We start from the raw sequence: 12,264 nt of genomic DNA, 5'->3' as shown, positions 1-12,264 counted from the left end.
TCAGGGGTGTGGGTCGGAGAGGGCAAGGTGTCAGAGATTTACCGAGAGATGAGGGAAGAGGGGGAGGAGTCGGTGGGCGAACTAAAAGGAAAGTGGGAAGAAGAACTAGGGGAGGAGATAGAGGAGGGTATGTGGGCTGATGCCCTAAGCAGGGTAAATTCCTCTTCCTCATGCGCCAGGCTTAGCCTGATTCAATTTAAGGTGCTACATAGAGCACACATAACGGGAGCAAGATTGAACAGGTTCTTTGGAGTGGAGGACAAATGTGGGAGGTGTGGCGGGAGCCCGGCAAACCACGCACATATGTTTTGGGCATGCCCGGCACTGGAAGGGTATTGGAAGGGAGTGACGGGAGTGATTTCGCGGGTGGTGAAGGCCCGGGTCAAACCAGGCTCGGGGTTAGCTCTATTTGGAGTTGCGGAAGAGCCGGGAGTGCAGGAGGCGAAAGAGGCCGACGTTGTGGCCTTTGCGTCCCTAGTAGCCCGGCGCAGGATCCTACTCATGTGGAAGGAGGCGAAACCCCCCGGACTGGAGGCCTGGGTAAATGATATGGCGGGGTTCATTAAACTGGAGCAGATAAAGTTTGCCCTGAGAGGATCGGCTCAAGGGTTCACCAGGCGGTGGCAGCCATTTCTCGACTACCTAGGGGAACGTTAGAGGGAAGACAGATGACCAGCAGCAGCAACCCAGGGGGAGGGGGGGGGGGGGTTTAGTTTAGGTCAAAGATAAAGGGGTTTTGTTACTTGTGTATTGTTTAAAATTTCTGTATTGTTATTGTTGCGTTTGCTTTGTAAGAGGGGACAAATTGTTGTTAGGGAAAAAAATTTCAATAAAACATTTATATAAAAAAAAAGAAAATTGCCTATCCACACAGACAGAGTCTAGTCCCTTCATTATTTGAAAGCTTTGATCAAATACCCTTGAAGTATGTTTTTCTAAGAAAAAAGACCCAGATCTCTGAACTTAGTTTGGTAACTAAGGGATTTTAACTTTATTATGAATAGAAAGGCTTCTCATCTGATACTGTTTTAGAGCTTCAATATCTTCCGTTTATTCATGAAGGTCCACCTTTTCAAGCTTGCCCCTCACCTGAGGTGTGGTGATCGTCAGGATAAATCTGCACCAGTCAGCTCTCCCCGGCAAACAGGAAAGCAGCCTATGGCCATCTGGGACTATGGCGACTTTACTTTTAGTTTATCATCCCCCATTTGAAGGGGCTGAGTTAAGGACAATGGAATGTTTGATTCAATAACAATATAGCTTTTTCTGTTTTATATATGATCAACAATATATCTAAATGGGGCAGCAATATATCTAAATGGGGCAGCACGGTGGCGCAGTGATTAGCACTTCTGCCTCACGGCGCAGATGACCCGTGATCGATCCCGGCTCTGGGTCACTGTCCGTGTGGAGTTTGCACATTCTCCCCGTGTCAGCATGGTATCACCCCCACAACCCAAAGATGTGCAGGGTAGGTGGATTGGCCATGCTAAATTGACCCTTAATTGGAAAAACGAATTGGGAATTATAAATTTATTTAAAACAACAATATATCTAAATACTCATCTGTAAATTGACAGCACTTAACACTGGGGAGTCAATGTTGGATGGGGGGAGGGGGGTTCTGGTGGGGGTTGGGTGGGTATGGCTTGCATTGTGGGGGGTAAGCCTCGGATGGACTTTGGGGACAAGCACGGTAGAACAGTAGTTAGCACTGTTGGTTCACAGCGCCAGGGTCCCAGGTTCGATTCCCAGCTTGGGTCACTGTCTGTGTGGAGTCTGCATGTTCTCATTGTGTCTGTGTGGGTTTCCTCCGGGTGCTCCGGTTTCCTCCCACAAGTCCTGAAAGACGTGCTTGTGAGGTGAATTGAACTTTTACCAATTCTCCCTCAGTGCACCCCAACAGGCGCCAGAGTGTGTCGACTAAGGGCTTTTCACAGTAACTTCATTGCAGTGTTAATGTAAGCCAACTTGTGACAATAAAGATTATTATTATTGTTAAGTGTCATGTGAGAGTACTTTTAAGACATGGATGTTTAAGCAATGAACATTTAAGAAAACAGTGATGTCATAGAGTGGGTGGAGCTCAGCTCAGGCCAGCCATTTTGCAGGTTTTTAGTTTCAGTTTTAAAAGCAGTGTGTGTGTGTTTCCAGAGAGTTGCAAGTTTTGCAGTTTGGTTTTGCTGAGAGCAGGTAAAAAGTGCCTGGCTGGTTTTGCTGAGAGCAGATTAAAAGTAGAAAGCCAGTTTGCGACAGTCTCTGCCATTCTACAGAAAATATATATATCCTTTAACCTGATGTGATACTGTTTAAGGGTGTTAAGTCTCTTGGAAGTTTGAAGGAACATTTTAAGGAATTATTTACTGTTGCAATATTTTCTGAGTTATCTTTGAAGTAAGGGGTGTTAAGAGATCCAATGTTTATTTAAGATGTTAAGTTGAGTTCATGGAATAAACAGTGTTTTGTGTTTAAAAACCCACGTGTCCATAATTGTCTCCCCACACCTAGGGAAAAAGCCGTGTGCTCGGAAAAGCAACAAATCCATTAAAGGGAGGTTGGTTGAACTCCATGATACATTTTGGGGTTCTGAAAAGCCTCGCCCATAACATAAGAGTGACCCGTTGGCTCACCGCAAGGTCCACCGTGCCAGCACCATGATTGTCAAGACCTGTAGTGATTTTCACCCATGTGATTCCCAGTCTGGAGGAGCCCAGCCCACTAAATGGGTCTTAATGACCCATCTGCGTCCTCCCGCTGGCTCAGGGCACGAACCTCGATCCTAATACCAGCAGGGAGCCGGAGCATCAGGGCGTTAATCCTGTTTTCTTCACTACTGCTGGATTCTCCGCCTCACTGGGAACTCCACTGCCAGCAGCGCGAGGCTGAGAATTTTGCACATAGATTCATTACATGGACATAATATCAAAGATTTGCGGATGGTACAGAACGTGGCAATGTTATAAATAATGAGGAGGATATTAACAGATTTCAGAAGGACATAGTGTGGTGAAATTGGCAGACAGATGGCAGATTGAATGCAGGGAAATGCAAAATGATTTATTTTGCAAGGAAAAATATGGAGATGTAAGGTGAGATCAGTACAGGATGCAGCCGGAAAAATCGGGCGAGTGGTCTCTCGCAAGATTTACCCGGCTCGCTCTCCCTCGCAAGATCTAACGAGATCTCATGAGGCGTCACAAACTGGATCCTGCCCACAATAGGCGGGACCTAAATTTGCATATTAAAGTGTGCTGAGAACATGCACTTGTTGGATCTAACCAGCGTCCGCGATCGAATCTCCTCGCAGAGGAGACCCCAGCCGGGTGCCGTTTAACACTGTTCTCCACAAACAGGGACCAGGCGGAGCGGCACTTGGGGCATCTCCCAGGCACTCAGAGGTCCCGGGTGGTTGGCCCCTGGACAGGGTGGCACCCTGACACTGCTGATGCCACCTGGACATCTTGGCAGTGCCAGGCTGGCACCCGGGGCATTTAGAAATGGCGCCCAAACTCTTCCTGCACTGCCGAGTGAAGCTCATTGGTGGAGGAAATGGGACTGACTGAGTGTGGCTTTGATGAGGCGTTCCTCGCTGAGGTCCCAAAATGAAGCAGAGTCCCATCTAACAGTGGGGTTGTTCTTGACGCTGCTAGAGCAGGAAAACACCTAGCTAAATGAGACTCTGTTTCATTTCCGTTAAATTACGCCCATAATATAACCTAAATGGCACATTTTTAAAGGGGATGTAGAAACAAAGAGACTTTGGAATTATTTACACAAATCATGGAAAGTGATGGAAAAACAGAAGTGGCAGAAAACTCTGCTTTCCTACATTACATTTTTATTTAATCACATGGACACCAGTTTCACGGAGCTTGGAAATTCTGGCAGGTAAAAGGAGGCAAGAATGATCAATTAGCTTATGGTAAGTGCAGTTACAATGCTGCTCAGATTTATTCCTGCTGTTGCAAACTTAACACTGGAATCTCTGTGAACCCCAATTGTTCCTCACTATCTGACTGTCAACCCTGTGATTTCCATACCACAGTCTCCTGCAATCTCCAGCCCTAGCTCCCTACAATCTCCCAACCCGAGCCTCATGCAATCACTGGCCCCCAGCTCCAGCTGATGTCCAGCCCCAGTCCCCTGCAATCTCCGGCCTCCAGCCTCCTGCAATCTCTGGCCTCCAGCTCCCTGCAATCTCTGGCCCCTAGCTCTCCACAATCCCCCCTGCCCTCCACAATCTCTGGTCCCTAACTCCCCAGAATCTCCCACCCCCACCCCTCCTACAATCTGCAACCCCTAGCCCCCCGCCGTCTCTGGCTCTTAGCTCCCCACAATCTCCCACCCCCAGCCCCCCACAGTCTCTGGCCCCAGCTCCCCACAATCTCCCACCCCAGCTCCCCACAATCTCCCACCCCCAGCTCCCCACAGTCTTTGACTTCCATTATTTCTGACTCCTCCATTTGCTTGACACCCGCTCTGCAGTGGCTTTCCTACTCCACAGGTGGTCTCTCTGTCAATCAGGCTGGCTGAAAACTTTGAAAGGCGTCTTGTGGGTAAGCCCTGTCTGGGAAACATTTTTGGTTTTCTAGAAATCTGTACCCTCTCTTGCTGTTTTCCTGGCCCTGAGTAAACTTTGGGCCCATAGAGGACAAAACAAAAGCAGACAATTGTTTCAGCGTTCAGTGTCCCAAAGGAAAGTGAGCGGGTCTGTTTGGAGGTGAGACAGCTGGTCATGCACGATGATGCAGCAGCCAGCCTATTAGCTAGGCATAGTTGAGTGGCCTAGCCAATTGTGTGGCAGGGACGGGCAGAAAGCCACTGATCCTATGGTTACCTCATGGCGGTTACAGGTCTGGGCACCATAATTAAATAGCACCTGGAGAAGCATTCACTCTCTGAAAACCAGCAGCATCAATGGGTCTGTCTGAGAGGAGGATTCTGAGTTTAAACCCCCTCCCAATCTGCCACATTTGGGTTCCTGGAGCTGCAGGCCATCACCCTGCACTCTCCCTCAATCACCTTTGACCTTCCCTCCACCATCCTTGACCTTCCTCCATCTGTGACCCTTGAGCCACCCACCAGCAATCTTTATCAACTATGTGTTAACCTAAAACTGCCCCCCACCCTCCAGAATGCTGGACCTGCCCACGCCAAAATCCTCAATGCGACCTCTATGACCCAGAACCTGCCCTAGATTGTGCTCGAATCTCACAGCCTCACCATTGACCTGGCCTCAATCATCCTTGATCTCCCATCTTTCATGCTTGTGCTGCCTTCGATAGAGATTGATCTTCCCTTTGTCATCTGGCTCTGTCCCTCTGTCCCCCACGACCCTTCTTAGGCCCACCACAACCTGACATTCCTCCTCAGGAAAACCATGTCTGACCTCCCTGAGCAGCCACTGAAGCAGCTTAGCCTCCTCTTCCCAAACAATGTTCCCTGCACAAAAAAAGCAGCTCCTACTCACTCATAATCCACCAGGAAGAGTACCTCACCGTCTGTACGCCACCTTTAAGCAGTTGTCAATCTGAAGGCACATGATTCTCGTTTGCAACCTTAATCACAAAGGTACAATTTAATCTGGAACCATTAATGCTTTAATGAGTACGCCTATGAATTAGAAATAGATTCCCACCTCTTGCTGTCAGAAACCATGGACTGGAATTCTCAGGCCATTGGGATTCTCTTTTCCCGCTGGCAGTGCTCCCTTGCCCACAGGTTTTCTGGCAGTGTGGGGTGGGTTCAATGGGAAATCCCATTGACAAGCGGTAGGAAGAGAGAATGCCACCTCCAGCGAACGGCATGCCGCTAAGAATCATGCGGCTGGGGGACTGGAGAATCCTGCCCATGGGACGCGATTCTCCAGCCTCATTGCATTCTCGAACAGTTTGGCAAACAGTTTGCGATGTAACCTGCCCGCTCCCATAGGTGAAATCAGGATCTCGCCGTAGTGTGGCGAGAAACCAAATATCATCATTTAAACCCTATTTCCATACATTTAACAAGAGCACCCCCATGTCCAATGGCCTCCCATCATTCAGAGGCCTCCCCAGCAAGTGCTCATGCTGGCAACGATTAGTATTCCTTTTGAAAAACGTGAACCTGGCACAAGGGCATCAGTGAGGAGCCAAGGAGGTGAGTATCCATGTTTGGTCACAGGCAAAGTGCTCAGGAGTGCTGGGCTTGCCAGCCCAACCCAGTGCTCGGTGGGGTGTGGAGGACCCTCCGCAGGGGTGGGCTGCCACGGTGGGGGGGGGGGGGGGGGGGGGAGGGGGGGGGGATGCCTGGAGAGATGGGCAAAGGATACAGGGGTTGGCCTGCATTGCAGAAGGAAATGACAGAGGCATCATAATGATTTTGTGAAAACATGTTTAATGTGTTGTACAAGCCCCACTCCTTTCTTTTTTATAAATTTAGAATACCCAATTTTTTTTTTCCAATTAAGGGGCAATTTAGCATGGCCAATCCACCTAACCTACACATCTTTGGGTTGTGGGGGTGAAACTCATGCAGACATGATGAGAATGTGCAAACGCCACACGGACAGTGACCCAGGGCCGGGATTCGAACCTGGGTCCTCGGCGCCGTAGGCAACAGTGCTAACCACTGTGCCGCGTGCCGCCCCCAAACTCCTCTCCTGATGTTGCCGCTCCCCCACACCCACAACCCCCTCCCCCCCTCCCCACCCCTTACCTAACCCCCCACCCCCCTCCACCCCCTCCCCTCTCCCTCGGTTCCCGCATCATGCTTGGTCTTCCTTGCTCTACCACTACATCTTGATGTTTCCCCAGGGTGCACATCAAAGGTGGAGGCAGCCAGCTGCTTACCTCATCCCGTGGCCTTCGATGCCCCTGATGGGCGTCCTCCGGGGGCTCTGGGCCAGAGGGCCCCGACTCACTTGTCTGCAGCACATAATAATAATCTCTATTAGTGTCACAAGTAGGCTTACATTAACACTGCAATGAAGTTACTGTAAAAATCCCCTAGTCGCCACACTCTAGCACCAGTTCAGGTGTAGTGAGGGAGAATTCAGAATGTCCAATTCACCTAACAGTATGTCATTCGGGACTTGTAGGAGGAAGCTGGAGTATCCGGAGGAAACCCACGCAGACACCCTGGTCCCTGGCGCTGTGAAGCAACAGTGCTAACCACTGTGCTACCGTGCCGCATGCACAGCTGCGCCACCCTGTCCCGTGTGCTGACTGCGAGACACAACCTCATCAGAGGGGTGGAACTCAGGGGAGCTGGTGACCAACATCCCCAGTCCATGGGATGGGTCCAGCTTGGCACCCGGCATCTCCCCCTCCTGATTGGTGCTCTTAGGGCCCTGGGGTCGACCTTGGGATGGAAGGGTAGCTGGCTCAAGCCCCGGCTGCCCCTGCATCATCTGGCTCTGCCAGCCCTGGCGGTTCCCCATGGTCTGCACCGCTGTGTCTACGCCCTCGATGATGCTCCTCAGTGACCGGGCCTTGCTCAGCTGCACCTCAGTCATGCCCACCTGCGACTGGGACAAGCTCCGCAGCTCCTCGGCCATGCCCATCTAAGAGCAGGACATGACCCACAGAACCTCACCAAAGTTAGCCTGGTAGCGGATGACATCCGCCAGCGAGTCGAACATCCAGCCGAGACCCTCAGACGTGGCCGTCACCGACTGCACAACGCCTTGGACACCTTCACTCATGGTGCCGACGTAGTGCACCAGGCTCTCCACTGTGGTCGCCACCCTGGCAGTGTTGGCCTTGGGTGCCACTGATTGCTGGCACCATCCCTTGCACCCCTAACCTCTGGGGCTCCTCCAAGCAGCTATGGATCTGCTGGAGTGACGCTGACATCTCCCTCTGAATGCCCAGGTTGGTCCCCATCATCTCCATCAACTCTGGGTAACCCACTTCCACAGGCTCAGCATCAGGCTGGGACCCAGCTGGGTTCAGGGATACAGCAGACCTCCGACTGCTGTCTCGCCTGGGGGGTCCTGCCTCCACCTGATGTGCACTATTAGCAGTGTGGTGCTCACCAGATTGTGCCCCAGATGTCTGTCCACTAACATTCCACACCGAGGTGCATGTATATGCCCTGGTGGAGGGTGGGGATGACAGCTGTGCCGAGACTACAGTTGCAACCTCGGAGTCTCCTCCAAGGTGCTCTCCTTTGAGTCAGGAGAGGGTGACATCCAGGATGGGCTGGTGCCGTCGGCTGGAAGGCCTAAGACCATAAGACCATAAGACATAGGAGTGGAAGTAAGGCCATTCGGCCCATCGAGTCCACTCCACCATTCAATCATGGCTGATTTCAACTCCATTTACCCGCTCTCTCTCCATAGCCCTTAATTCCTCGAGAAATCAAGAATTTATCAACTTCTGTCTTAAAGACACTCAACGTCCTGGCCTCCACCCCCCTCTGTGGCAATGAATTCCACAGACCCACCACTCTCTGGCTGAAGAGATTTCTCCTCATCTCTGTTCTAACAGGAGAATGGACATGTAGTCAGTGGGAGGGATGGGTCAGTCATTAAGTCAATCACTGTTTGACAGGTGCCCCGGGTGGAGCCCGGTGGTTCCTCACCTCTGCGGCGTCCCCCAGCCTCCGCGTGGCTGACCAATCTAGGGGAGCGTTGGTGTCTACTCACTCCTGCTGCCCAGTGTAGGTCATTGACCTTTTTTTGGCACTGAAGGCCAGTCTTCCTGTCATACTACACCCCGAGCTCACAGCTGCCGCCACCTCATTCCAGGCAGCCCTGGCTGCCCTATGGCTCACCCTCCGGGACCCTCGGAGGAACAGGACATCCCTCTGGCCTCCACTGCATCTGGGAGCCTCCCCGGGTCAGCATCTCCGAATCTTGGGGCCGATCTCCTCGCCATTGTTGTAAGCTGGCTGGGGTTGGTTGAGCAGGTGTACTTTAAGTACTGCTCGACCTTGTTAGCAGGGGGCTGGCGAGCGTGGTGCCGGCGAATCAGCTGGCGAGCCTTCATTTGCGATGAGAAGCCCGTGAGGCATCGTTAAGTGGACCAATTAATGATGAATTGCGTTGCCGGCCTCGCTGGGCTGAACGCCGGGAAGCTCATGGCAATTCCCACTCACTACCACACTTAGAAGTGTTCCCAGAGAATTGCGCCCATGATCTGTCTTTAATCTGTTGTCAATTTACTTCCCAACTTCCATTCCGCCTTTGGGATGCTGATATTTTGCCTCGCACACAATGAAGTCCCCCTATCCACCTCATTTACCAATCCCGGAAGATTCACAAGATTCTGCCCAAAGAAGAGACACTAAACCTTAATAAATCACTGGTCAAATTTCTGCTCCTGTGTCGTGTTCCATTCTGGACACCACACTGCATAAAACATTTCAAGACCTTGAGATGGTGCAGAGGAGATTTATCAGCTCCCAGGAAGGGACAATTCAGTTTTGTGGAGGAGCTGATGTTGTTCTCCACAAAGTAGGGAAGACTTAATGAAGGTGTTTAGGAAGGGATTTGAATTAGTAGATTGCGTGAACCTTTTGTCACCTGCAGGACAGTCAGTAAATAAAGGACATACTTTAATATAACTGATACTAAAGCCAGGAGAAGGTAAGTAGATATTTTTATGCAGCAACTTGTTGGGACCTGGAATGCACCAACTGAAAAAGTGGTGGGAGCAGGTTTCAATAGGAACTTTCAAAAGGATATTAGATATTTTTTCAAAAAGAAAACATTTGCAGGGCTGTGGGGAAAGAGCAAGGAAGTGGGACTAATTAGACAGTTCCTTCAAAGTGTCGGATTGTGTGTGATGGGCCGAATGGGCTTATTCTGTATCGTCATCATTTTTTTATTTTAAAAAAATATTTTTATTGCAGTTTTTCATTTTATACACTGTGCAGTAGACAACGTTATGTGCATTGGGTACAATGGTACAATATACAAGAAATTTCCATTGTTATCAATACCCCTCCACGGTCCCTCCATCCCTCCCTTTAAAAAAAATTTTTTTTTTTAAATTCTCCTCCTTTTTCACATTTTCTCCCACATTTGCACCCATCAACAATAAACAATAATCAGCAAGGACTTCCGGTTGCGGCTATGCGCAGCTAAGCCGCACGATTCGGCAGCTCCCGCTATTATGGACTTTCGGGCTCATTGGAGGAGCCCCAACGGAAATTTTTTTTTTGAAGACAACCCGTGGGGAAGTGAAGAGAGAGGTCCCCCTCCAACTTTTATGGACCGGACCAGAAGTGCAATGGCCAAAAAAGCGGCATTGGAGCAGCGGGAGAAGCGAGGGAAAAAAATCAAAATGGCGGCGGCCAGGGACAAAGCGGAGTGCGGGCCGGAGCTGCAGGAATTCATCAAGCGCTGCTTCAAGGAGCTGCGCAAGGAGATGCTGGCGGTAATTGAAGGACTAGGGATAACCCAGAAGGCCCACGAGGTGAAGATCCAGGAAGTACAGAAAAGAGTCAGTGAGACTGAGGACGAGCTCTTGGGCCTGGCGGTGAGAGTGGAGCAGCACGAGGCGCTACACAAGAGGTGGGCGGGAAGACTCGAAGACCTGGAGAATAGGTCGAGGAGAAAGAATCTGCGGATCCTGGGTCTCCCAGAAGGAGTGGAGGGGGCCGATGCCGTGGCATACGCGATGCTTGGGGCGATGATGGGCGCGCAGGCCCCTTCGAGGTCGCTGGAGCTGGACGGGGCACACCGGGTGCTGGCGAGGAAGCCCAAGGCAAATGAGCCGCCAAGGGCGATGGTGGTGAGATTTCACCGGTTCACGGACAGAGAGAGGGTCCTGAAATGGGCCAAGAAGGAGCGGAGCAGCAAGTGGGACAATGCAGAGATCCGAATATACCTGGACTGGAGCACGGACGTTGCAAAGCGGAGAGCGGGTTTCAACCGGGCCAAAGCGGTGTTGCATCGGAAAGGAGTGAAATTTGGAATGCTGCAGCCAGCGCGATTGTGGGTCACATACAAGGACCAACACTATTACTTTGAAACGCCTGAAGAGGCGTGGACCCATGTACAAGCCGAAAAGTTGGACTCTAACTGAGGGTTTGTGAAGGTGGGGGGGATGTTTGAGGTTTGATGTGCGATGGTTGTTGTATATAGGGGGTCAATCACGCGCAGGAAATGTTACATGGGCTGGGGGAGAGAGACAAGGCCGCGGAACTGCGCCAGAGGGGACGGGGCAGGCTTTGGAAAGCGCGGGGTTTTTCCCGCGTGCGGGAAGAAAGGCGGGTAGGGGAACGAAGGAACGCATATTGATTGGGAGACTCCCACACGGGGAGGTCAAATGGACGGTGGGGGAAGCCGGGGTCAGCAGGTGTCAGCTGACTTACGGGAGTGATATGGGGGAGCAAAAAAGCTAGACAGGGGTCTAGCGGGGGGAGGGGAGGGGGGGGGGAGGGGGGAAGGGGGGGAAAAAAAGGTTGCTGCTGCACTGGCCGAAAGGGAATGGGACACAGAAGGGGGGGGGGGGGGGTTGGTGAGAGCCCCTCCAATCCGGCTGATAACGTGGAACGTGAGGGGCCTGAATGGGCCGGTGAAAAGGGCTCGAGTGTTCGCGCACTTGAAGGGACTGAAGGCAGACGTGGTCATGCTCCAAGAGACACACCTGAAGGTGGCGGACCAGGTCAGGTTAAGAAAGGGATGGGTAGGACAGGTATTCCACTCGGGACTGGACGCGAAGAATAGAGGGGTGGCAATATTGGTGGGAAAGCATGTGTCATTTGAGGCCAAGACTATTGTAGCGGACAATGGAGGGCGATATGTAATGGTGAGCGGTAGGTTGCAAGGGACGTGGGTGGTGTTGGTAAACGTATACGCCCCGAACTGGGATGATGCTGGATTCATGAAGCGCATGTTGGGGCGCATTCCGGACCTGGAGGTAGGAGGCCTGATAATGGGAGGGGACTTCAATACAGTGCTGGACCCAGCACTGGACTGCTCCAGATCAAGGACTGGAAAGAGGCCGGCGGCGGCCAAGGTGCTTAGGGGGTTTATGGATCAGATGGGGGGAGTGGACCCATGGAGGTTTGCAAGGCCGCAGGCCAGGGAATTTTCTTTCTTCTCCCACGTGCACAAAGCCTACTCCCGGATAGATTTTTTTGTTCTGGGCAGGGCACTCATCCCGAGGGTGGAGGGGACGGAGTATTCGGCCATAGCCATTTCGGATCACGCCCCGCACTGGGTGGAAATGGGGCTGGGAGAGGAAAGGGACCAACGCCCGCTGTGGCGGCTGGATGTGGGACTGCTGGCAGATGAGGTGGTGTGTGGGAAGGTGAGGGGGTGTATCGAAA

General features: G+C 51.6%; 1 protein-coding gene across 1 annotated transcript in view; it reads right to left on the bottom strand.

The window, feature by feature from the left end:
- Positions 1-6,884, bottom strand: part of LOC140408828 (Krueppel-like factor 3) — a 133,060-nt gene extending 126,176 nt beyond the window's left edge. Inside the window, exon 1 of the mRNA XM_072496566.1 lies at positions 6,831-6,884. The gene's annotated coding sequence lies outside the window, so the exon portion shown is untranslated. The remainder of the gene's footprint in view (positions 1-6,830) is intronic.
- Between the last annotated feature and the right edge of the window lie 5,380 nt (positions 6,885-12,264).

This window comes from Scyliorhinus torazame, chromosome 3, assembly GCF_047496885.1.
Source record: "Scyliorhinus torazame isolate Kashiwa2021f chromosome 3, sScyTor2.1, whole genome shotgun sequence".
Lineage (NCBI taxonomy): Eukaryota > Metazoa > Chordata > Chondrichthyes > Carcharhiniformes > Scyliorhinidae > Scyliorhinus > Scyliorhinus torazame.
The sequence above is the reverse complement of the archived record's forward strand: the minus strand, read 5'-3'. Positions and strand labels throughout refer to the sequence as shown.